The 26,781-nt window shown below is 36.8% G+C and overlaps 1 protein-coding gene across 1 annotated transcript in view; it reads right to left on the bottom strand.

Annotated features, from left to right (window-relative positions):
* ARHGAP15 (Rho GTPase activating protein 15) overlaps positions 1 to 26,002 on the bottom strand; it is a 685,399-nt gene extending 659,397 nt beyond the window's left edge. The window contains exon 1 of the mRNA XM_043487890.1: positions 25,855 to 26,002. The gene's annotated coding sequence lies outside the window, so the exon portion shown is untranslated. The remainder of the gene's footprint in view (positions 1 to 25,854) is intronic.
* Positions 26,003 to 26,781: the final 779 nt, after the last annotated feature.

The raw sequence follows: 26,781 nt of genomic DNA, 5'->3' as shown, positions 1-26,781 counted from the left end.
CCTCTGTCCATGGGATTCTCCAGGCAAGAATACTGGAGTGGATTGCCATGCCCTCCTCCAGGGGATCTTCCCAACCCAGGGACTGCACCTATATCTCTTTTGTCTCCTGCATTGGTAGGCGGGTTCTTTATACTAGCTCCACCTGGGAAGCCCTTTTCTATGCTTATTTCTATACAGTTTTAGAACATCAAGCATTCTGCTAACTATATGTCATATTAAGTTTGTTTCATGTGATCTACATGCTTATTTAGTATTTCCTATGTTCCTTCTATAACATCTTATCATCATCATCATCATCACTGTTATTAAATTCTATTAGAAAAAAATGAAGACTAATGCATTTATATTCTTACAGGAGGCACACAGAAGCATGGTGGATATCTAAGGAAAATATTGAAGAATTAGTTCATTTTGCATGTGTTTAAAATGTGAATTTTATTTTACAAAACTGTCCAAATAAACATCCTTGAGTTAGAAATTTAAGTGTAAATCACTTAAGGCTGCCTTCATAATTTCTCTAGACTTCCTGATTTTATATGTACCAAGAGAAGAGCAAGAATAGCCTGTGATATTACACTAGTTCCACTTTCAATATTGTTTAAAAAACAGGAAACAGTGATGAGAATGCACTTCTTAAGAGCCCCACAAACTTTGGCTCTGCTCAACAGACTTGGCTCAGTGATATTTTGGGTCTGATTTTCCCACTCACACTGCAAATACCTAAACAGGAATGAATGTGAAATTTCATCTAATTCCAGATTTCATAGCTGCTCTGTCAATTATCTGTTGCACTCTGTTAATTACATTAAGTCTGAGTAGCATGCCCTTTTGAGTTAGAAAGTTTATTTTTGACATCTCTTTCCCATCAGAAACATTAAAATAAAAGCATATTAAGAATTATTTGAGTTAGGAGAAACTGAATGGACACTATGAAATTATTTCTGTGCCACAGAGCAGAGAAAACTAAAGTTGAAGGATATTGATGGTTCTTCCCCCAAAGTGTCCCAGCCTGTTCAAAGTAGTCCCAGGGCAGATCTCAAGTGCTGCATCTCCAAACATCCTTGCCTTGGTCACAGACCCCCAGATCAGGTGGAAACTGTGTCTGGAAAAATAAGGTAACAAGAATTCCAAAGGAAATCTGATGGAGATCTGGTGGATAAAATGATCGTAGAGCACCCATATTAAGTATAGATCATGTAAGTCTTTCATCATTTACGTCCCTGTGCTTCCTGACAAAACCATAAAGACTTAATAAATGTTTGCAGAATACAGAAATGGAAAATAAATATGGAACCTAGTTAAGGCCAGAGTACATAGCCCAGGAAAGCATTACCAATAGAAATGCTTCTGATCAAATTTATTTCTTATTTTAAAAAGAATATGTATAACTTACTCTGGCCAGTGGGTCTAAGGACCAGTGAATAAGGATATTTCATGGTAAGTTAGAGGCTGCAAATAAGCAATGCTTTTCATACCCTTTGAAGCCAACATTAAAGTATATTTGGAAAATCATACAAAATTTTAAAAATATGAACATTAGCCTATTTCCATTTCAGATAAACATTGTTTCTATTTAAAAAAATGACCACATTTATGACCATCTTGGGATTTAGCAGGGTTCTGTGTTCTAACAATAGAGAAAGTCTCCCTCAAGTTTCCATTTTCTTTGGGTGCTTGATATTTTTTCTCTACATGGAAGGACTCTCTTGCCTGACATGGATTCCCACTAAAGACTTAGTGAGGAGAAGTATCTCAGAGCTAAGTTCTGCGTGTGCCCCAGTGTTTTCCCATTCCTTGGGTGTCAGCTTGGGTTTCCACTTGTAGCAGTGAGCTGAATGGTCACCACAACCACCAAAAGCCAAGGTTCTCTCTGCCTTAACACACAGGAACTCCTGTGGCAATATGACCCCATTCCTTTTCCGGAATGTGTAGGAAGAGCTTTCTCCAGGTTACTAAGAGTGTGTGGAAACTCCACAGACAGACACTGTATCTGTGAGAAACTCATTTCTGTCCCCCAGAAAGATCTTCTGTTGATCTGTGGTAAAGCAGAGCCTGTTTGTTCCCCTGTGGAAATGACTTGTGGCTGTGGTTGCTCCGGCAGTAACGTATGGCACAACCTCCATGCTACACTTTCCTGATAGGTCAGTAATTAACTTGCATTCTGATTGTTTGTCATCTCCACCAGAGCAGCCATTTACCAAAATAACATTTTAATTTCACTTTCCTTCGAGTTTGCTTTCCTTTTCTTTTTTTTTTTTTTCCCTGTGGCTTCTACATCTCTATTAAGTCTAATTTCCCCAGACCATTTTCACAAGCAGAGCAAGTGCAATAAAACTCAGTTTCAAAAATGTCAAATATAATGAGAAAGGAAGATCACAGTAAAGGAATTTGACCATAGCCACACCATTGGGTAACATTGTCTTTGACTGGACAGGTATTACATATAGGAAATGTTATAATAAGGCTTTGCATTTAGTTAACTTCTATCAAGAAATCTGGGTGATATGCTGCATTTACTGACAAAGTCAGGCAGTCAGCTTCATGGATAAATGGTAATACAGTTATTCTCTTTGCACATGGGTATCCTAAATGGTGAAAATGACAAGCAAAATATAAAATGTGTTTTAGTAGAATAAGTACTGAATGAAACTATGGTAGGCAACCTTAGTATCATGCTGCTAGTGCTCACTCCCCGGGCACCTTAGCCCACTAGTCTCCATCCTACTGGGAGAAATGCAACATATTTTATATTTCAAATAACCATTGAGCCTCTACCCTGAGAAACAGACTTGCTAGGTCCCACAGTTTCTACAAAAATTACTAAAAATTCTGGAGTAGAGTTGGACATACACATGCTTACTTACAATGGAGTCTGATTAGAGTGCAATAGAGAATGGGTCTGAGGGCAATTTCTGATGATGGTGAAATTGATACCATATGATACACTTGAAACTGTATGGTAAACAGGATTTAAAAGGCAGAGAAGGGATTTCAAGAGCAGTGCAGGCTGAGGTAAAAAAATTCAAGGAAAAGCAAAGTGAACATCTACAACACATAATAGAGGGGAGTGGATAGTCTGGAAAGCCAGATACAGACAGTGGATTAGAGCTGGATTAGGACAACTGTGGGGCTTCCTAGGTGATGCCAGAGGTAAAGAACCCACCTGCCAATGCAGGAGACATAAGGCTCGGGTTCGATCTCTGGGTCGGGAAGATCCTCAGGAGGAGAGCATGGCAGCCCACTACAGTATTCTTGCCTGGAGAATCCTATGGACAGAGGAGCCTGCCAGTCTACAGTTCATATGGTTGTAAAGAGTTGAACATAATGGAAGCAACTTAGCACACATGCACAGAAACACAACTGCTTTATTAAAGAATGTGGGCTTGTCTTATAGATTCTGGGACCTGTTGATGACTTTGTTAAAGACATAACCTCTTTCCAAAAGACTTGGTGAAAAGAGACCCAGAAGAATGGATCCCCAGTCACTGAGGTTGCACAATGAACAGCAGCATTTTCATGGGATGCTTCTTAATTAACTTTGAATCAGAAAAAATACCACCACATCTATTTGTAAACATTAATCTTATGATAAGAATCCCCCACAATCCGGGAAAAACAAAATCAAAAAACCTTCAGGAACCTCGCTTTGAACTTTCAGGGGCAGGTTTAATGCTTCTGGTTATAAATCAAATGAAGAAAAAAATAAAGGCTCCATAGAAAAGACAAAATGAAGCATTTAAAGAAGAGAGGTCCAAGGACACAATTACATCTTATTAAGGACAAAGAAGAAAAATAAAGTTAAGAGTTAGTGGAACTGTTTATGAATTTCCCACTGGTGATCAGGTAAGCAGTTTTAAAAAAAAGAGAGAGAGAAGAAAAGCAAATAGGAACTAAATGCTTGTGTTATTGTGTTATTGTGATATTCAGGCAGCAAAAGAAATTTTATGAAATGGCAATCTCCTTAGATACAGAAGAAAATCATAAGGGGTATAAGTAATGCAATCTTCTCTCTGCTTCCTCTGTCAGTTTTGACCTAATCTAGCAAGAAACGCTGAGCCATTTTCCGCCTCTTGTGTACAAGTATCAATTAAGGGAAAACAGGGTGACTATCTTAGGGCAGTGGATGATGAAATGTCACTTAAGGAGAAAGCATCCGCTCTCCAACAAGTTGTTTGGCAGTCACAGAATTAAAAAACTGGCAAAACAAGCTGTTTCATTCTCTGGGACAGGCCTGACTCTCTGATCTTTGTTGGAAGTGTATCAAGTGCAAAAATACGCATTTCAACCTGTGATTGTTGTTTCCTGGAATTTCATGTCCTATAGAATTTATTTCCTAAAGGACATGACTCAGTTGCGAAGCCCTTTTATCAAGCAGATGAAATCTAATCACGCGTTGATCGCAGTACACTAGGCTCCCTCTATCTCCATCTTGGCCCGCCCAAGTTAAAATATGGGGAAGCTGCATATTGCATAATTAGTGTTCAACAGTAATTAACGAGAGTCAGTAATCGACAGTAGTAAAATGTGGCTGACATTTGTTTTATTTAGCAAATTTGTTATTGTATCCTATTAGTCTTTCCCTAATGCTCATGTCTTCAAACTCTGAATTGATTGAATTGGATTTCAGTGCCAAAGGGACATGTCTGAGAATGGGACAGTAATATGGTCCATCGCTGTGACAATGATAGCACCATTAAGATATAAATATTTCAGAATAACTTTTTAAATGCATTTAAAAATGGTTTTTTTCTTGCTCAATAACATATGCATAAAATACATTTTAAATCGTTTTTTTGTGTGTGTTTATGTGTGTGTATGTGTACGCCTGTGTTTGTGTAACATGAATTGTCACAAACTGAATGCACACTCATGTAACCACACCCAAGCTGAGAAACTCAAGATCGACAGCACTCCAAAAGCCCTCTGAAGCTCCCTTCCAGTCACTGTCTACCCCCAACCCCAACAATGATAACCATCATTCTATCTTCTTAAGTTTTGTCTATTTTTGAACTTACATATAACAGAAACCTAGAATATATACTTTTTATTGCTGGGCTTATTTCACTCAAAATTTCATTTGTGTAGCTGATTGCTATTTGATATTCTTTGGAAATATCTGTGCAAAATTGTCCTTTTACTGATTTGTAGAAGCTGTTTTTATATCCTGGATATAAGTTTTTTTTAGTATATCTGTTGCAATAGTGATTTTTTCTTTATTTGTAGGTTGCTTTTTACTCACTTATCTTTTCATTAGTAGAGGCTTAGCTTTAATATATCCAATGTATCATTTATCTAATTTTGTGATTAGTGCTTTTTTGGTCCTCTTAAGAAATCCTTGCCTAATCCAAGGCTACAAAGACCATGTATTTTCCTCTAAAAAGCTTCGGTGTTTAAACTTCTTTTTAGAACTGTGATCCTTTTGGAAATAATTGCTGTTTGGTGTGAGGTAGGATAATGTTCTTTCTATATAAATAACTTATATATATATATTGGAGAAGGAAATGGCAAGCCACTCCAGTATTCTTGCCTGGAGAATCCCATGGACAGAAGGAGCCTGGCAGGCTGCAGTCCATAGGGTCACACAGAGTCGGACACAACTGAAGCAACTTAGCACATATATATGTGTGTCTGTGTATATATATTTACACACACACACACACACACACACATATATATATATAATTTTAATTAGAAGGGACTGTCATCTCTTGTGATTTATCTAGGTGAAAAAGGACCTGGGACCTGGCTCTACATCTGAAGGGAACAGATATTGGAGATCTCTCTTATCCACAGGTATCGACAGTAGGTGCCATTGAGTCTAATAATTACATAACTATCTGGTTACAGTCTTGGTAAATACTTGGTAACTGGGGATACAAGTTGAATAAAAAGCTTTATTTAACAAGTAGGAAAAAATACCCATTCTTAGAGGAGCAATCCTCAGAAGTTCAGATTTGCAGATTTTTATCAGCTAGGAAGTTTGTTACAGAGTTCTGAACATTGGGTATTTGTTCAGAGCTAGCTCGATTACCTACATAGGAGACTGTTAGTAGAGAGGTGGGGTTTTAATCTCAGGAAGAGAATGAGGCAATGAATGACCAGTTTTCTAGTATAGGATGTTGTAGTCAGGGACAAAACAATGCTTAATGAAGAAGGTGTGACTTCCTGAGGCACTGGGACTTGTAAACAAGGAGGTAACATATTTGATTTGTGTATCTTAAGTGCAGACTAAAAGCCATAATCACTCATTACAATTTATTATTAAACTCACAGAACTCCATTTCACTGGAATTAGTTAAAGATCCCCTACATTAAGCGTTCCCTTGGGAGGCAGGGTCAGAAATAACTCAACTTCAGCTAAAAATGAAAAAAAAAAAAAAAAAAAGACTCTAGTAGTGAGAAAGAAGATAGCTGACAGCTATAGAGCAGTGATTCTCGAGGATCAGTATGAGAAGCTTCATAGACATGCATATTTCACTGTACCTTCCCAAGATATTCCCATTTAGCAGGACTGAGGATGAGCCTGAGAAAGAACATGTTTGGCCACCACCCTTAGTGATTCATATGCACACAGAACTTTGATGAGAAACATTGACAGAATTATATAGTTTTTTTTTACTTCACATTTTCATTGTCCTAAAATTGTTAGAATTACTACAGTATCTTATTTTTAAAGACCGGTGGTTCATACTTGTTAATACTAGGTTCATACTTATTAATATTTTTGCTCTAATTAAGTTTTCTGGAATTAAACTTCCCTTTGGAATATGCTGGTGTTTTGGGGGAGTGGTGTGTGGATCATAGTTGAGAACAGCGAGAAGAGAAATGAGTAGACAGCTAAATAAATATATATTATTTAATACATAGATTTAGCATTAATTATATATTATCTATACAATGACACACAGACACCTAGGTACGTTTAAGTAATACTGTGAATATCTTATTTGAAATTAATTAAAATATGATGTTTAGCTATCTAGAACATATATCCAGTCCTAACTTTTGCTGCAAAATTAATTATTTTACATAGAGGAAAAATCAAGTCGGCTTATACCACAAGCAACCTAGGTCTATTGTAGAACTTTCATCAAGTGTTTTTTGTTGTTGTTGTTTATGTCATAAACGTACTAAGTTTGAGTAAAACAACATCAATCTGAACATTTTGAAAACCATTCTCTTCTTTGTTAAACATCAAAAGATATTTAGTGTGAGAATAAAACAGATTCCACAAAATATTGCTGTTTTCATTCAAATTTAATCTGAAATTTGGAGACAGTAAAGCTTTCTTTCATGAAGTCAAGAATATCAAAATAGTAAAAATTTTTAGCAGTCCACATTATTTAAATTAAGGTTTTGAATTTGGATTTTCAATGCTAGTCTCTGAAGATACTATAGTATCCTCCATTATTATATATCTTAAATTGTATCATTTCTAGGCTGCTTAACTAAAGGCTCTTATATAATCACAATGGTGTGATCACTCACCTAGAGCCAGACATCCTGGAATGTGAAGTCAAGTGGGCCTTAGAAAGCATCACTACAAACAAAGCTAGTGGATGTGATAGAATTCCAGTTGAGCTATTTCAAATCCTGAAAGATTATGACGTGAAAGTACTGCACTCAATATGCCAGCAAATTTGGAAAACTCAGCAGTGGCCACAGGTCTGGAAAAGGGCAGTTTTCATTTCAATCCCTAAGAAAGGCAATCCCAAAGAATGCTCAAACTACTGCACAATTACACTCATCTCACACACTAGTAAAGTAATGCTCAAAATTCTCCAAGCCAGGCTTCAGCAATATGTGAACCGTGAACCTCCAGATGTTCAAGCTGGTTTTAGAAAAGGCAGAGGAACCAGAGATCAAATTGCCAATATCGGCTGAATTATTGAAAAAGCAAGATAGTTCCAGAAAAACATCTATTTCCACTTTATTGACTACGTCAAAGCCTTTGACTGTGTGGATCACATTAAACTGTGGAAAGTTCTGAGAGATGGGAATAGCAGACCACCTGACCTGCCTCTTGAGAAACCTGTATGTAGGTCAGGAAGCAACAGTTAGAACTGGACATGGACCAACAGACTGGTTCCAAATAGGAAAAGGAGTACGTCAAGTCTGTATATTGTCACCCTGCTTATTTAACTTATATGCAGAGTACATCATGAGAAATGCAGGGCTGGAAGAAGCACAAGCTGGAATCAAGACTGCCAGGAGAAATATCAATAACCTCAGATATGCAGATGACACCACTCTTATGGCAGAGAGTGAAGAGGAACTAAAAAGCCTCTTGATGAAAGTGAAAGAGGAGAGTGAAAAAGTTGGCTTAAGGCTCAACATTCAGAAAAGTAAGATCATGGCATCTGGTCCCATCACCTCATGGCAAATAGATGGCAAGACAGTGGAAACAGTGTCAGACTTTATTTTTTTGGGCTCCAAAATCACTGCAGATGGTGATTGCAGCCATGAAATTAAAAGATGCTTACTCCTTGGAAAGAAAGTTATGACCAACCTAGACAGCATATTAAAAAGCAGAGACATTACTTTGCCAACAAAGGTCCGTCTAGTCAAGGCTATGGTTTTTCCAGTGGTCATGTATGGATGTGAGAGTTGGACTGTGAAGGAAGCTGAGCGCCGAAGAATTGATGCTTTTGAACTGTGGTGTTGGGGAAGACTCTTGAGAGTCCCTTGGACGGCAAGGAGATCCAACCAGTCCATCCTGAAGGAGATCAGTCCTGGGTGTTCATTGGAAGGACTGATGCTGAAGCTGAAACTCCAATACTTTGGCCACCTCATGCAAAGAGTTGATTCATTGGAAAAGACCCTGATGCTGGGAGGGATTGGGGGCAGGAGGAGAAGGGGACGACAGAGGATGAGATGGTTGGATGGCATTACCAACTCGATGGGTATGAGTTTGAGTAAACTCCAGGAGTTGGTGATGGACAGGGAGGCCTGGCGTGCTGCGATTCATGGGGTTGCAAAGAGTCGGACACGACTGAGCGACTGAACTGAACTGATGTTGCTATAATTGCTTGAAGAGCTTCAGGGATATTATTAGGAACCTCAACCCAGGATTTGTTTAGGGGATATTTTCCCACTTAAATAAGTCCTGTTTTGCTTGTCTTTCTTCAAAGTAGATTTCAGAGGCCTCTCCTCAGGAAGTAGGAGTTAGAAAAGATAGTTATATGAATTATCAAACTAGGTTCCAACTAACTGTTACTGTAATTTGAAGTAATTTAGCCAAATTTCTGTCTTAATTTAGACCCCTCATAAAGCAAAATATAGGATTTTGGCTTGGACATCTTGAAGTGAAAAAGGAATTCATAAATGATAGAATTTTAAAATGTCTATCAGATGACCTATTTAACTTAAAAATTATTGAACGGTAGTTCTTTTTCTCTGTGTCCTCCTGTATCATTTATATCCATTTTCATGACTACTTCTGGAAAAGAGATAATCATCTATTAAGAGATAACACATATGATGGTTATACAGCCACACTTGGGCTACATTTCCTCATCCTATGTACTAAGAATTTCACACATATATGTGTGTGTATGCATGTGTGCACATGTTTAAATTGTTGCTACTATTATTATTGCCACCTAAGGTATACAAAACCAAAACTCTCTTTTCTTTGCCCTCTGACAATTCATCCTTTACAAGTATAGATGTTCTGATCTGTATTCGATATTTTATGATTTTGTGAAAATCAGGGAAACTAAAGATTATTATATTTGCTATTACTTAGGAAAGTTAAATTTTGGAGACATTTTAATAGTTAAAACAATGCTTTGAGGAGGGCTGGCAGCAGAAGAGTTTGTTCTTCCAAGCAAGGAAAATGAGCCTAGTTGTGAAAGGCAGACAAACAAAAGAAGGACCTAAATGAAAGGGTTATACATAAACGGAGGTTTTTTCATAAAGTAAATGTGCTAGTCAGTCTCCAGCCATTTATTAGGATTCATTGTGTGCACAGAAGTTACTTGGAGGATTCTAGTTCTCTCTAATCATTACACCCTGCTCCTGCTTTCTTAGGAGCAGCTATAAATTCAAGAAGAGGTGGAAAACCGGCAGACTGCCAACCAAATTCAACCCACAGACATATGTTGTTGGGCCTGAACAATGTTTTGGAGAATTTTGAATCAGCTTCCAATTGAAACATGATAATTTTTACTTTTTCTAAAAAAAAGTCTGTATTTGTGTGTCTCCTCTTAAAAAATGATGAGATGTGAAGAACTGGTTAAGGTATGCATGAGAACTATCAGGTGGAGATGTGTAGATTCAGCATCTTGTAAATAGAACAAGTTCTCTCTGAATCAGGCTTTCTCTCCCTTCACCCTTGATTTGCATAGATAACCTGACTGACCCGGGGATATCTGTGACTGTGACCCCAGGAGTCAATCACCTGTAGGAGTTTTGCTTCTCTGATTTGTGGGTTGAGCAGAGTTTCTGCTGCATATTGAACTGGTATCATTTTCAATATCTTATTAGTTTAAAATCCAAGCTGGTAGGATTGAAAATGGAGAACAAAACCAAGAGACTGCATTTGTATTTCAACTTTAGAAAGAAATTCACTGAAGATTAACATTGTTTCATTTATTTGTACAATTTTTTCAACATGATCTGAAATTACCAAGAGTAGGATATTGTGCTATGCTCTTTGCTATTGCCGAGCAAGTTCTTTTCCCCCCTCTCTGCTCTGACCTCCTTTATTGTTTCTATTATATTTTGGCAGATAATCATATCCTGACTTTTTTGTTCTCTCTTCTCTACTTGAGTTAGTTGTCCCTCCTGCCAAATTGACTGTGGATTCCTTAAAGTCAAATGCTGTATTTTTTTCAGTGTTGATACTCTGTACTGGACCAAGAATGTTTGGTGCCTGTCTGAAATTCTTTGTCTCTAATTTTGCCAGTATTAAAATAAGCACTTGCAACAAGTGCAAGTTTGCCACCATATTAGAATGGTCATGATTCTCAGTCCCAAGTGTTACTGGATTTCATGCTTCTTTCCTACTTTTCCACATCAAAAGCTGTCAAATGGACCTGGGATCAGTGCACCATGGTCCGGGAAAGTCAGAATACCTACTGCATCTCACCTTGGCTCCATTCATGACTCAAGACATACTCTCTACCCATCTGCCATGCTGACTAGTTTCTGGTTCTCCTCTCAAACTGATTTCCCACCCTGCAACTATGGTAAACTTGTTAATCCCCTTTCTTAGAGCCAGACTTCTAACCTAAAGCTCTCTGGCCTGTAGAAAGCAGCTAATTCTCCAGGGACAACCCCACAGCCACTTATCTCCCAATTATTTTGTCAGGCACTTCCCACTGCCACACCTTCTGTCATTTAATGGATGGCCTAATACCAAGTGCTTTCAGAATTAGGACTGAGATTGGTATATTCAGTCTACCTTCATACATGAAATCTTCATCAGGTTTCCTCAAGGGGAAAACAAAACAGAATAAAAACAGAAAAAGACTTTGCTCACTGGATCAGCACCTTAGACCTTAGGCATTCCAAAATCTTTTCTTATTTTTCCCCAAGAGTATTTTGCTAGGACTCCCGTGCTTCGTGAACAATCTACATTGATACTTTACAATCCAAGGCAAAAATCAGATATAATATAAAAGTGAGTGAAAAAAAAACCTACATTTTCTTTTTTTTTTTTTTGCTCTCTCCTAGTTTCTATAGTTCGTCTTTGCTTCATTTTAATTTTAGGTCCAAGACTCAGTAGCTGCCTTCCACTTTTTGAACTGCTCTGTGTGCTGAATATTAATTTTTCAAAATTAAAGGGTATTTTTGATTAGGACACATCTTGAACTGCTCGAAGGAAATTTTCCATATCAACCAAAAATTGGTAAATAAACAAGAAAAGAGTGAGCCTCCTTCTTTCTCCCCCACACAGCTGTATAGAGGAAATGAAACTAATAGCAAGAAATTGCTTTTGACGAGTTTCATAATCTTGTCAGACTAATTAGAGTTGAAATAAACCAAAATTATCCTGACATGATTTTATATCATAAAGAAGGGGGAAATGGTCATCATGTGTTTCAAGACAATCTGATAGAACAGTTATACTACAACTACTATTCACATTACATTTAATCTTTCTAAAACAGTATTTTATGACACAAATGAGGCAAAGTTCCTTATGTACATTATTATTTTTTTAAATCTTGTGAGTAAAAGCATTGTTTTATAGATCAGGGCTTCCCTGATGGCTCAGTAGTAAAGAACCCCACCTGTCAATGGAGAAGATGTGGTTTCAATCCCTGGGTCAAGAAGATCCCCCGGTGAAGGAAATGGCAACCCACTCCAGTATTTTTGCCTGGGAAATCCCATGGACAGGGGAACCTGGCAGGCTATATAGTGCATAGGGTCATAAAAGATTCAGATAAGACTTAGCGACTTAAGAACAACAATAAATCAGGAACCTCTGGCTCAGAGAGATTAAGTAACTTGTATAAAATGACATATATACTATCTAACAAGTGATGGAGCCCAAGATTTAACTTTATTTTTTCTGACTTCCCAGGCAATGCTCTTTTATCTTTATTAACTCTCATATTGCTTAGAATGGCCATCATCAAAAAAAATCTACAAACAATAAATGCTGGAGAAGGTGTGGGGGAAAGGGAACCCTCCTACACTGTTGGTGGAAATGTACATTTGTACAGCCACTACTGAGCTTCCCTGTGGCTCAGATGGTAAAGAGTCTGCCTGTAATGCAGGAGATGTGGTTTTGATCCCTGGGTCAGGAAGATACCCTGGAGAAGGGAATGTTAACCCACTCTGGTATTCTTCCCTGGAAAATTCCGTGGACTGAGGAGACTGTGCTCAGAAAGAGTCGGACACGACTGATTGATTAACACTTTCATTTTCACTTCACAGCCACTATGGAGAATGATACAGAAGTTCCTTAAAAAAGCAAAAATAGAACTACCACGAGTGAAGTGAGTGAAAGTCACTCAGTCATGCCTGACTCTTTGCAACACCATGGACTATACTGTCCATGGAATTCTCCAGGCCAGAATATTGGAGTGGGGATCCCTCTTCCAGGGGATCTTCCCAATCCAGGGACTGGACTCAGGTCTCCTGCATTGCAGGTGGATTCTTTACCAACTGAGCTATCAGGGAAGCTCCTACATTACAATTTACTATGTGGTAAAAAGTATGAGGAGGGGAGCAGCCAAGCCATGATGACCAGATATTATTTATTTGGCTTTATGATCAGAAATATGACCATATGATCCAGTAATTCGACTCCTAGGTAAACATAAGGAGGAAGACATAATTCAAAAGGATACATGCACTCTGATGTTCACTGGAGCACTATTGACAACAGCCAAGAGGTGGTAGCAACCTGAATGTCCATCAACAGAAGAATGGATAAAGAATCTGTAGCACACACACATATATACACACACACACACACTGGAATATTATAATAGTCATAAAAGAAGACAAAACTGTGCCATTTTCAGAGACATGGATGGACCTAGGGACTGTCATACAGAGTGAAACAAGTCAGAAAAAGAGAAACAAATATTGTACAAGATCTCTCAGATGTGGAATCTAGAAAAATGGTATAGATGAACTTATTTGCACATTAGAAGAGAGTCATAGATGTAGAGAACAAACAGACTTACCAAGGGAGAAGGAGGTGGTGTGACAAATTGGGAGATTGGGACTGACATTTGTACACTACTATGTGAAAAAAAAAAAATTAATGAGAACCCATTGTATAGCCCTGGGAACTCTACTCAGTGACCTGTGATGACCAAAATGGGAAGGAAACCTAAGAAGATAGTGGATATATGTACACGTGTAACTGACTCACTTCGCTGTACAGTAGAAGCTAGCACAAATTATGAAGCAATATATTCCATTAAAAAATATATATACATATATATGTATATATATATACACACAGATATATATATATGTAATCTTTACTATGTCCATAAGAAATGAAAATGTTCTGGACCAGAACTTGGGAGAAATATGTCCTTGGCCTGTCCTCAAACACTTCTATTTCTCCAAGCTTCCTTGTCTTCTATTAAATCTTCTGCTTTTTCCACTAGCTTGCTAGAATAACTACATAAAATAATTATGCAAAGTCACTTTTAAAACTCTAAATAGATTATAAATAGACAATAGACATTCTTACTTGTATTAATTAACTTGAACCCAACCATCACCATAAAGACATAAAATAATCTTTACATAGGCCAAATGATGTAAGAGAAATAGGAGTACGAAAGTAAGACCCTTTTGCCGTAGTCTGGACAAGACTTAAAGGATAACCAAATGAGTAACTAGGACAATAAGTGAACACAGAGAGGCGGAAATGAACGCCAATGGTAATTGATTGGATGTATGGATAGGAGTCCATGGAGACCCCAAGCTTACTTCTTTAGGTGATTTGAAGAACAAAGATATCTTAACTGAAGTTGGAAAGAGAATGGGGATTCTGCAGGGAGATTATGGTTTTCACATGAGGCATATACTCAGTTTGAACTGCTGACTGGACTGGACATTAGGGAGGAGGTATCAAGTGACAACCGGAACCAGGAACAATACTGGGAGAGAGACCAAAGCCAAACATAAGAATTTAAGGACCATATTGATTACCTTCAAATCATAAAAATGGATAAGAGGTGTCAAGTAATCTTGTGAGAAGAGATGGCCTAAAGCTGTGCCATCCACTAGTAACATGAGTAATTTAAAATTTTCTGGTAGCCACACTATATGAGGAAAATGAAAGAAGTGACCACATTAAAATAATATTTTTTATTTAATTGACTATGTCAACATTTTATAATTTTAGCATATAAAAAAGTAAAAATATTAAGGAGATATTTTACATTCTTTGTTTCTATTGTCTTCAAAAACTGGTGCTTATTTAACAATTTAGATTAGTGCATTTTGAATGTTCAAGAGCCATCTAGGGCTAATTTCTACCATAATGGACAGCATGATTCTAGGACAGAATTTGTGGGATCTAAGGGCTGAAAGGAAACATAGGGTCCAGGGGAGATAAGAAAAGAGAAACAGGAAACTAAGGCAAAAAATGTCTTCTTCCTCACATATTTTATAACATCTCTACATAAAGTAGATGTGTGCATGTATATATATGAATAAGTGACAGGTTTTTACAGATGGAACAGTTTTAGACATGAAGCAGAGTAGGATCCTTCTAAACTGTTTCAGAGTATAGGGCCTCCTGAATGAGGTTCAGTATGGCTTAACTGCTGACACCTAACAGGCTTGGAAATTATAGCATGAAATAGTGGAAAATAACAAGAAATTTATATCATGTGGATCTTCATACAAATCATGACTCAGCCTACCAAACAGCACTATAAATTTGGGCACTTAACCACTTAACCTAAGCTTTCTTCTCTTTAAAATGGGAATACTAACTCCCTTACATGACTTTTATAGGATTCAAATGCTATTAAGTATTCAAAACACCTGATACATAATACACAGTGAATAAATCATAACACTAATGATTATTGTTAATAATCCCACTCTAATAATCATTTATATTAATGAGTGCCTCATGTTACTGCAAGTATCCAGACAAGAAAGGAATATTGTTTGTTTAGCCTAACATCATGGTACGTACCACAGTGTGGAGACACCACTGGGATAAATCAACATTCATTTTTTTCCTCCTACATTCCACTTCCTTTAGGAGAACCATCAAGATATGAGTAGAGGCTAAGACTACTTGATTTCCCAGTGCATGTAGCAGAAAGGCGAAAAAGATTAATATGGGCCTCACAGCTCAGTTTCTAGCCCTTAAAGTTCTAATATGAACTTAACTGAAGCAGAAAGATTAATTAAAAAAAAAAAAAATTCCCTTGACACAGCACTCAACTTCCTGAGCATTCTACCTTTTACAGCTATTTTAAAAAGAAATCTCGTTATGACTCCAAGCTTGTCATTATATCAGCAGAGACTAGAACAAAAGTTCTCTAATTGTTTAGGAAGTGAATCTAAAATAAGTAAAATTATTCAATGTAACACCATGGTTTTAGAGAAACAGCTTAAAATTTAAATGCTTAGAGGTAGTTGGTGCTTTTTATCAGTTTATTCAATATGTGCTCAGATGGAGGGTTATTTGTTTTGGAGTTTCAGAAAAGCGCCACAATATATAATGGATCCAATGTTCCAATCCCACCTTCAGCACAGCCACGCTACTCAAAATGAATCCATAAAGTGTCATTGTTTGAAATATGTTTCTAGCTTCCTTTCCCCTAAGTTTACCTTATTTGTGAGACCCAAGAGGAGTCACAAATCTCCAGAAAACCTTTCCTGGCTCTACAGCCCAAATTCAGCTTTCATATTATTTATTCTTTCACTAATCAAACTAATCAAATTATTGAGTGTTTATTATATGCCTACCACTCTTCCCAGTTCTCAGTATTCAGTAGTAAAGAGGCAGACAAAGTCAATATTTTCATAGATCATTCAGTTCTGTGTAAAGCCACTAAACGACTTCACATGTAATAATGATTCCTCATGTCCAAAATGCCATTTAAGCAAACAAAGGCAGAGTAATTAGGCAGAGCATCTTAAAAATCATGGAAAAAGACTGAATTAAAGTACAATAGAAAATCATTTGGAATGTTTTAGTTGGAGAGTTGTATGATTTAAGTCTTAAGAAAGTTACTCTGGCTACTCTTCAGAAAATGATTATCATGAAATGTAGATTCAGGGAAATGAGTCAGGAGAACTCTATAGCAGTAGAGGTGCTAAGAAGTGATTAAATTTGGGATATCTTGATATATATTTACCTCTTGCTTAAAGTTTAATTCATTCTTCCTAAGAGAAAACCAGTTAAATAAAAGCAAGATACCCAACCAACATTTATAAATATAAAAATGCATGAATAGATTTTAAAAATGGGTTTATGTAAGTAATAACAATTTGAAAATTATTGTACACAAAACATATTAGAAGTGTATTTAATAAATTTCTTTTATTCTGTATCTTTTTCTTCACCAATGTTTTCAAGACAGATTTTTTGCCCTCAGATGGGCAAGAAAATGCTAAATTACATTTAGCATTTAATGATAAATTACATGATAAATTATTTATTTATTTTTGTGAGTATAGTTTTGCTTTATTTTATTTATTTATGTTTTTATTGTAGTGGTTTTTGCCATACACTGACATGAATCAGCCATGGATTTACATGTATTCCCCATCCTGATCCCCCCTCCCAACATGATAAATTATTTAAATGATACTTAATGATACAACAAAAACAAACAAACAAAACCATTATAGGGTCAGAAAACCTGACAGGAACATTCTACTAGCTGCTATTTCTTCAACCTTTTCGAGTTCATTCAAAATGTTCAAATCAACATTGCTCCATATATTTCACATGATTTATCTCTAACTTGAAGCTAGGAAGTGAATTAGTAAGTGTGGTTCTATTTGAAATTGTGATGTCATCTAAATGCCAAATTTTTTAGTGTATACAGTTAGCAGGTGTTTTGAGGAATATTCAGTATACAAACAAACAAAAAATAAAAGGACCCAATAGCCTGAACATATATATATATATATACACCTTTTTAAGAGCCATCACTGAGAAAAGTAAACAGGATTATGGGAGGTGAATCAATATTTTGCAGGTTCTGCTTATTGCTGATTAACTGGATGTTGGTTTTGGATAGGGAGTATCAGAGAAGGAATGAAATTGGGGATAATTCTTAATTTACTATCCTGAACAGAGAGATGAATGGTAGTGTCATTAAATGAGATAAATGAAGATAAGGAAGAGGCAGGTTGGGTTGGGGGCAGATGGGGAGTAATTAGGAGCTTAGTTTTTGAACATACTCATTTTGTTTTCTCTTAAAACATTCGAGTGGAGATGATAGGTAGGCAATAGCATTTACAGCTTTAGTGCTAAAAAACAAAAGGCTTGGTCTTGAGAGCTAATTAGAATATAGGTAGTATTTAAGACCATGGCAATATATAATATTGCATAGAAATAAACTAAGAAGACAATAGCTAGGACTGAAAAAGTAGAAATATGAAGATTAAGTGCAGGACATTTTAAAATTTAGAGGGTTGGGTAACGGGGAACAGCTAGCAACGAGGCAGAAAAGGAGCATCCAAATAGTTTGGGGAAAAACTGGGAGAAAGAAATATCATAGAATTTAAATAAGGAGAGAATTTCAAGAGAGATGGAATGTTCAGTTGCATCAAATGCAACACATATGTGAATAACATGAAGATATAAATAGCCACTGAGTTTAGCAAAATGAAACTTTGGGCTTCCCAGGTGGTGCTAATGGTAAGGAATCAACTGGCTAACACAGGAGACTTAATTGAAGCAGGTGGATCCCTGGGTTGCAAAGATACCCTGGAGGAGGAAATGGCACCTCACTTCAGTACTCTTATTCTGAAGAATCCCATGGATAGAGGAGCCTGGTAGGCTATGGTACATGGAGTCACAATGAGGCAGACATGACTGAGCATTTGAGAACAGCACAGCACAAACACTGAGACTCTGACAATAGCATGTTCTGTAATATTTCTAAGGCACTGACTTTAAATTTATGAATTTATATTTAAATTCTTATGTTTATACACTAAGCTACCTAAGAAGTTTTCACTGGCTAGATAGCACACTGACTCTTTGTATCCCCAATAATTCCTAGCATAATACACTGTACTTGGAGCTCAAAATTATTTATGGAATTGAATTGGGCTGATGCCCATCAAAAGAGAAGAATCAATTTTAAAATTCACAGTTGTATGTTTTTGACAAGGCTGATTTTTTAAAAATAAGATAGTCTGCCTATTCTTTGGCATCCTCTAAATACTCCCTCTCATCAAATGTGCTTTCCTACAACTTCAATGAAGACAGAATCAATGGAGAAAGTGTTCCTTCAACTTCCTCTCCTCACTTCATCTTCTCTACATCCAATTCATCTACATACATGCTCATTAAAGTGCTTTCCCTTCTGTTTCAGGTTAACTTATCTATTTGAGCTAGTGATTACACCGATCTGTACTATATCCTCTGAGATCTTGTTGGATGTCTGGAGATATATATATTATATATATATATATAATATATATATCTTTCTTTATTTTCATTTCTTTTCTCTTCCCCTTCACTTAAACACTCATATTTCATCCTCATTTTAGCTACTGCCTCTTTCAAGCTTTAAAAGAAGAATATTTTATATATACTTGCCTCAATTCCCTACTTCCTTTAATATCTCATTCTAGCCTTGAACTTAACTAAGATTTTGGTCCTTAATTATACAGTTGAGAAAGGATACACTCTGTTATTAGTAAAAACAAAAACAAAAACAAGACCTCTAACCTTTTAAAAAACAAGCTTACCTCAATCATAATAACAGAAATGTTACATAAAACTATATAAGGACATGGTTTTCTGTGGACTGGAGAAACCTGCAATGTTTGGTAACACAATCTGTTAGAAGAGCTATGAAGCCTCCACCAGCACTCTCAATTAGTGCTGATGGAAGTTCAAAAACTTACAACTAACATGAAGGACAGTTTGGCAATAACTATCAATATCATTTTATCTCTTGGGTTATAAAAACACAATATTTCTGGGAATTCATTTCATAGATATATTTTCAAATGTACACAATTATATTAAAACACTCTTTGCAGCAGCAAAAAAAATTTAAAACATTCATGACTCTCTTAAGAAAGAGACTGGTTAGATTAAGTACAATATATCCACACAGTGGAATACAAGAGAGAGAGAATTAGACAGTTTATTATCTTTATAATTAAAATAGCTCCAAGATATTACTGAAAGAAAAAAGAGAAGAGATAAATATAGCATACTACCTTTAATGTAATAAAGATATTTACACACTTACAAGTGTGTATATACATATATGCTTCTGCATTAAAAAAACTATAAAAGGATTTTAAAAAAACTATGAAAAGTAGTTACTTGTTGCGTTAAGGTGGGAAAAAACAGAGGTATACAGAAGCAGGAAAATAAGAAAGATTTTCACTAAAGTGTTTATATTTAGGTTCTGTTTTCAAACCATTTCACTGTGTCACTTATTCTCAAAACTAAAAACAACCAATCAAATTACCACAACACAGAAGAAAAAACAAAACATTATAAGCACAGCCTATATTAGAACCTCTCTTCATAGAAGACAAGCATTTCTCTAAACCACCCTAATGAGTATATCATCAACAGTAAGGCCTATGGAAGAAGTAAACAAATCCTGAAGATACATAGCCCACCCAGATGCAATTATGGCCATCCAATTAGGGATTTTCCCTGCTCAACAACCTTGTAGTTACCTATAGAGTCATGATCTGCTCAGCAGGTTCACTCTATTAGAATCTCAAACTATCTGCCCCAACCTCTTACTAGTATACTTGTTGCTAACAGCAGGAGACAACTCACTCTGCCTTGGAAATTCTGTAACTCCATGTTTTCATCCTTTGACACATTTCTTTCCTGTCCCTTAGAATGTTTCTTATCTCCCCAGTTCTAACTTTCTCTGGAAACTACCACAGTAGCACTCCCTTATCCATGGGGATACATTCCAAGAGCCACAACGGTTACGCAAAACTGTTGCTGCTGCTAAGTCGCTTCAGTCCTGTCCGACTCTGTGCGACCCCATTGACGGCAGCCCACCAGGCTCCCCTGTCCCTGGGATTCTCCAAGCAAGAACACTGGAGTGGGTTGCCATTTCCTTCTCCAATGCAGGAAAGTGAAAAGTGAAAGGGAAGTCACTCAGTCGTGTCCGACTCTTAGCGACCCCATGGACTGCAGCCTACCAGGCTCCTCCATCCATCGGATTTTCCAGGCAAGAGTACTGGAGTGGGGTGCCATTGCCTTCTCTGACCCAAAACTGCAGGCGGTACCAAATCCTATATAGACAATGTTTTTTTCTTAGTATACAAACCTATGATAGAGTTTAATTAGTTAATTAGTCACAGGAAAAGATTAACAACTACTAATAAAATAGAACAATTATATTGTAAAGTTACGTGAACAGTGGCCTCTCACACACACGAATTATTTTATTGTACAAATTTAATGTCTTTTTCATCTTAATTAAGCACTTACCATGCACTGTGGTCATAACTATTGCAGTTTGAGGTGCAACAGCAAAACACACAGGATTTTATTTCCCTTCTTCACAATTTCATGAATAGAAGATTCAGGTTCGTCCCTACCGTAAATCTCAGCAGCCTCAACATTTTTTTTTTTTTTTTCTCTCGCACCCTTTCACGTAGGGCAAGCACGTAGGGCTTTTCATTGGCATGTGCAAACAACCAGGCCAGCAGCACTACCCTCGCGCTTTGGGGCCACTATTAAGAGAAATAAGCGGGAGTCCAAAACAAACGCGAGACTTCAAACCCAGGAGAGCATGGATCTGACAAGCAAGATGGCTGCGGAGGAGTTAGAGCGGAAACGCTCGACTCCGGACGATTCGCAGGAGCAGAACAGGGAGAGTCTTCGTCATGCTACTTCAGAAAGGTGAGCAATTTCAAACATATGAATTATTTCTGGAAGTTTGTCTTCAGTAGTTTTGGACTGTGGTTGATTGTGGAAAGCAAAACTGTGGAGAAGGGGGAACTACTGTACACATATTTATTCAAAAATTTTGTCCTAATTTCTCTGACCGAATATGGCAAATGATACGTCTGCAAAATTCGCTAGTTTATTGCCTGGCGTATAACAGGAAGACAAAAATGGTCGATGAAGTTCTGAATCCTAATAGAACATTTCTTATGTCTTTTTATGGTACTTGATAAATTTTGTTGCCATTATAATTATTAATGTAATGATTTTACTAGATTTTGTGAAGAAGGAAATGCCTACCCACTCCAGTATTCTTGCCTTGGAAATTCCATGATCAGAGGAGCTTGGTGGGCTACACTCACTGGGGTTGCCAAGAGTGGGACGACTTAGCAAGTAAACAACAACACTATATTATAAGCTTTTAGAAGATAAGTATTGAGGGGCAAGGGTTTATACATGGAGTGTGTGTGTACTCAGAGGCTCAGTTGTGTCTGACTCTGGGACCTCATGGACTGTGGCCCACCAGGCTCCTTTGTCCATGGGATTTTTCAAGCTCAAATACTAGAGTAGGTTGCCATTGCTTCCTCCCAAGGGATCTTTCCCACCCAGGGATCGAACCCACGTCTCCTGCATTGCAGCGATTCATTTCCACTGAGCCACCTGGGAAGCACATACATGGAATGGCTGTCTAAAAATGTTTTAAAATTCAGTTTAATTAAAACATTTGCTTCATTTAGACCTACTCTTAGACTGATATTGTTTCTCTCTGACTACAGAGCTTAGAAAGTTTAAGTAAGTAGCGCTTTTGTTCTTATTTAAATATTTATTTACTGGGCTGTTCCAGGTCTTAGTTGCAGCATGCAGGATCGAGTTCCCTTACTAGTGATCTAATCTGAGGCCGCTGCATTGGGAGCCAAGAGTCTTAGCCATTGGACCGGCAGGGAAACCCCAAGTAATGCTTTTAAATGTTACCCTATGTGGCTGTGTAATGATTTTTTATGGCTTTCACCTCTAAGATATGAAGTTCCCTTTCTTCTGAGGGAAGAATTTTAGTTCCTCAGTGTGGAGCCCCCTCTTTTCAGCTGAGACTCCATGTGTTTCAGGGGAAGGTGGCTCATCAATGCAAGAGCAAGCCAGTTACCCAGGCCTGGTCACTCAGGGTATCTAAATCTCAAAGGCAGTGAGCAGCTCAGCATGGTCACGTGACCCGCTCTTAGTCAGTCAGATCTTAATCTGAGGTATCTTTGCTGTGGTGTTGGAGGAAAGACATTCTTTTGTACAAAGTTTTCTGAAACAGTGAGATGTAAACCTGAAGCCTCTTGGTCAACTTAGTATGAGCTTCTGCCAGAGAGTGCTTATAGAAAAGTGAGAACAAGAGCTAAGGAATGAATAAAATGATCTTGGTAATCCTGTGTGAGCAGCTGGGTCCAGCCTGATTTTTCTCTCTTTGGATTTTCAGTTATACAAATCAGTGCCTACCTCTATTCCCTAGGGTGATTTTAGCTTATTTTCTATCATTTGCAAACAAAGGCATTTTATCTACTATAAGCTGAAATTTAAAATAATTATAAGTACATTTTATAGTTTAGTTACATAACACTATCTTGCAGTACAAAAAATACGGTACCCAAAGTGCTCAGGGTATTAAATGATATTTAAAATACATATGTAAAACATTGGATTAGGTTAGTTTCTAATTGTATGAGAATAGCAAAATACCCTGAAAATATAGTACAATTAATTTTTATCCACTGCAGGAAACATATATATTTCTTTAGGTATATCTTAATGAAATGGGCATATCTCTGTGATGGACCCTTCATGTAAAACATTCTCTGGATATTCTGAGTTTAATTGCCAGAGACAGGATGAATGGTTAACAAAACACTCTTTATCCCCCCAGATGTTTCCCCCAAACTATTTGTCATGGCATTAGTCTCCTCACTTGAGATCGAGTCCTCAACATTTAGCTGTTCCCTTGGATCTTGTCTGCTGAGATAACTTATTAAAATTCTACTGAGAGGGAGGGGAGTCCTGAATTACAAGTTACAAGAAACAAAGCTCTGGAGTCTTCTCTTGTGAGCATGGATTCTTTTCATCTGATGCCCTAACTCCTGGAAAATAGGATGAGTACAATTTTTTAACAACAGTGGGAGTGTGATGGAGGGAAAAAAAGTAAAAAGTATGGTCTGTTTCTCTAGGTACCAAGGATGGTTGACCTTAGGTTAGGGACAGAGTAGGCCACTCTGGGGTAGAGCTTTTAAAAAGAATAAGAGAAGGAATATCAAGGGGAGGGTGAGGCTGTCTCCTTTCAGAATTTTGCTGAATCCTGGCCCCAAGTGAAACAGCATATTTTTCTTTAAAAAATGACTTTCCAGATGAGAACCTCTGCTTTGTTTTTATTTCACCAGAATTTTTTCTTATTTACTTAAAATGCATAAAGTTATAATAACCTATAGTAACTCATTTGTAATTTACTCTTAAGATTTGATCTGTACATTCCAGAGAATGTACAGAAACACACCTGGTTTCTACACTGTGAGAGCCTCTTAGTTTACATGTCTATTATCTCTACTTGTTGCTCTTTATAATTTCATAATAAGTATGTTTAATTAATTCTTAATTTTACACATAATCCATAAAATATTTGCATTTTAATTTAACAGTTTCTGCAAGAAACAATCATTTAAAAAAGAATTTGGCTTTTAAAAAACTGTAGTGGACTTTTCAGTACCAAATGCTTATGTAGATATTCATTCTTGCTAACGTGTAAGTACTACATATGTTTATTCATATGATGCTCTTTTATAGTAAAATGAAATAAAGTAATAACATATCAACCAAAACTATCTGAATTATAAAGCTTCTATAGATGTAGTTTCAGAACCATAATATTGAAGACAAATTTAAATAAGACTTTCCATTGTGAGGAAATGCAGTAAATTGAAAAGCTCATCAGAATATCAAAGCAAATAAATATTAGCAGGATTCTCTTATACTCTAACAATAAACAAAGTATTGAACATCAAGTCCTAATCTCTGTTTTTTCCAAGATCATTTTAATAGTCAACAAGTAGCTAGCTTCAGTATTGACAATTGAAGAGGTCTTAAAATGGAGTGTACTAGTGTAACTAATAATTTCCTACCAAATTGACCACACCGAAAGTAATTTATATGAGCCTTTCAATAGCAGACAATAAAAGAAAAGAAAATTGTTGCCACTTATCAACCCTGTAACCATTTTTTAATAACATAAAAAGATAGTTTGTGGGGCCATCATGTCCCCCATCCAACAGTGCAATAAAAATGATATTGTGGAAGAGTGTATCATATCTGGAGTTTTTATTAAAATTCCTTCAAAAATCTACATTCAGATTTATTTTAGGTATTTGTCTCTGAGATTAGCAATACTTCTATAATTTTCGTACATGTTACATGTTACAGCACACAAAGACATTCTGTAAAAGCAAGAAGTCACTATAAAAGAAAAGTTCTTCTCAGTTTATGATTAACAAATTATTTTAATTTCTAAGGTTATTGTTTTGGAAATCTCAAAGAAAGAAAATTATATAATTACCTAAATAACAGAAGGATATTTTTAATTTGCCTCTTTCCCAGAAGTAATCCTCTGTGAAGTCATCTGTGACTTCTCTTTTAAATGCAGAGTTTTACTTATGAAATAGAAACTTGCCCTCATTTCACCCTATATCTTAAATAAAATTTATAGGAAAAAAATCAAATGTCGTGTTAGAGAACTTTCTTTTGCATTTTGGAAGCTTCCTGTTTTTTAATAGCCATTTAATAGACTACAGATTGAATAAACTACACCTTTTCAAGGGTTTCTCAGCTAACTTTAATACAATACTTTACAGTAGTTATCTTTCACGCTGCATGCAATTCAGATGTTATTTTTACAAAATGCCTTTTTATTATCTAGATCATGAAGAGTGCACATTTTTATAAAGCAGTCAAAGATACAAAGTCTCACATTTTCTCTCATAGTTAGTTTTTGAAGCACTTTGAAACTAAAAGTATACCTTACTCTGTTTTTATTTTCCTATAAAAGCTTAGTGTGATATCTTTTAAAAACTTTATAATTTAACTGTTGCAAATTTAAAAAACAATATTCTTCTCTACACTAAAGAAACAAATTGATGTTTCAGTCACAAGTGAAAACATTACAATTCTGTTGGAAATGTTTGTATGTTGCTACTGAAGCATAGGATACTCTGCCAAATATTTTCAATTTTAAATTGCATGTTTAATACAAAGTAAAACTCACTTACCTTTCTCTCAGTGCCGACTTGTTATTGGAACTTTTATCAACTTCTAACTGTTAATGAATCTTTCAACAAAAACGAAAAACAGTCAAGTCAAGTCACATGTCATAAGAGTAGGCCTAGGTTGGATGCTGCTTAATTTCAGTACTGGAGGAAAAAAATAAAAGGCGGGGCGGTGGAGGGGCGGGGTGGAGTGAGCAGAAAAAACTTTTAAATAAAACCACTTCCTGCGCAGATACAGTTAACCACACACATCACATCATTACTTGATTTGAAGAAATTGCCTTCTATAGTCAACGATATTGTTGTTTTCCAAGGTGATTTTCAATTTTCAGACAACCCACAGTTGTAAAGGTTTCATCAGTTCTGATTTAATGGGGCAAAATGTGCAATTACAACTTTAGCAGGGGGAGGAGCAGCCTGCTAAGCCCTGGGGACACTTCCTCTTTCTCTGCCTTCTAGCAAGGGCTTTAAGCCTAAAGCCTGCTCTCCTCAGTGGACTGGAACAGGTCTGTATGCCTTCGGAAGGCTCTGTTTATTGGCTTAGGAAGCCAAGAGGCCACCTGCATTGACAGAGATGGTGCTTCTGTGTGACTCACGGAGCGGCCCAAACAGAGGTGCTCCGTTACTAAGTTCATGAGGCTTTGGACAGCCTGCATTAGAACTTGGGAGAATACCGCCCGGGGCCCTGCGGTCACCTGGAGGTGGGGCGGTGAGAGGCACTCATCTAGAGCAGGCTGTGACATTTGCTCTGGTGGTGGCTCTCTTTCTGGTGTATTCTCTGTTTCCTAAGCGGTTCTGAAGTCTGCTGAGGGGCTTTTGATATGGCTGAATGACTTTTTGTGTGGCCTGACTTAAAAAGAAAGAAAAAAGGATTGAAGGGGTATCATTTTTGGCATGCTGCTGTGTGCCCATCTATGTCAAACTTTAACC

Source organism: Cervus canadensis, chromosome 15 (assembly GCF_019320065.1).
Source record: "Cervus canadensis isolate Bull #8, Minnesota chromosome 15, ASM1932006v1, whole genome shotgun sequence".
Taxonomy (NCBI): domain Eukaryota; kingdom Metazoa; phylum Chordata; class Mammalia; order Artiodactyla; family Cervidae; genus Cervus; species Cervus canadensis.
Note: the sequence above shows the minus strand (reverse complement) of the source record. Positions and strands in the feature narration are given on the sequence as shown.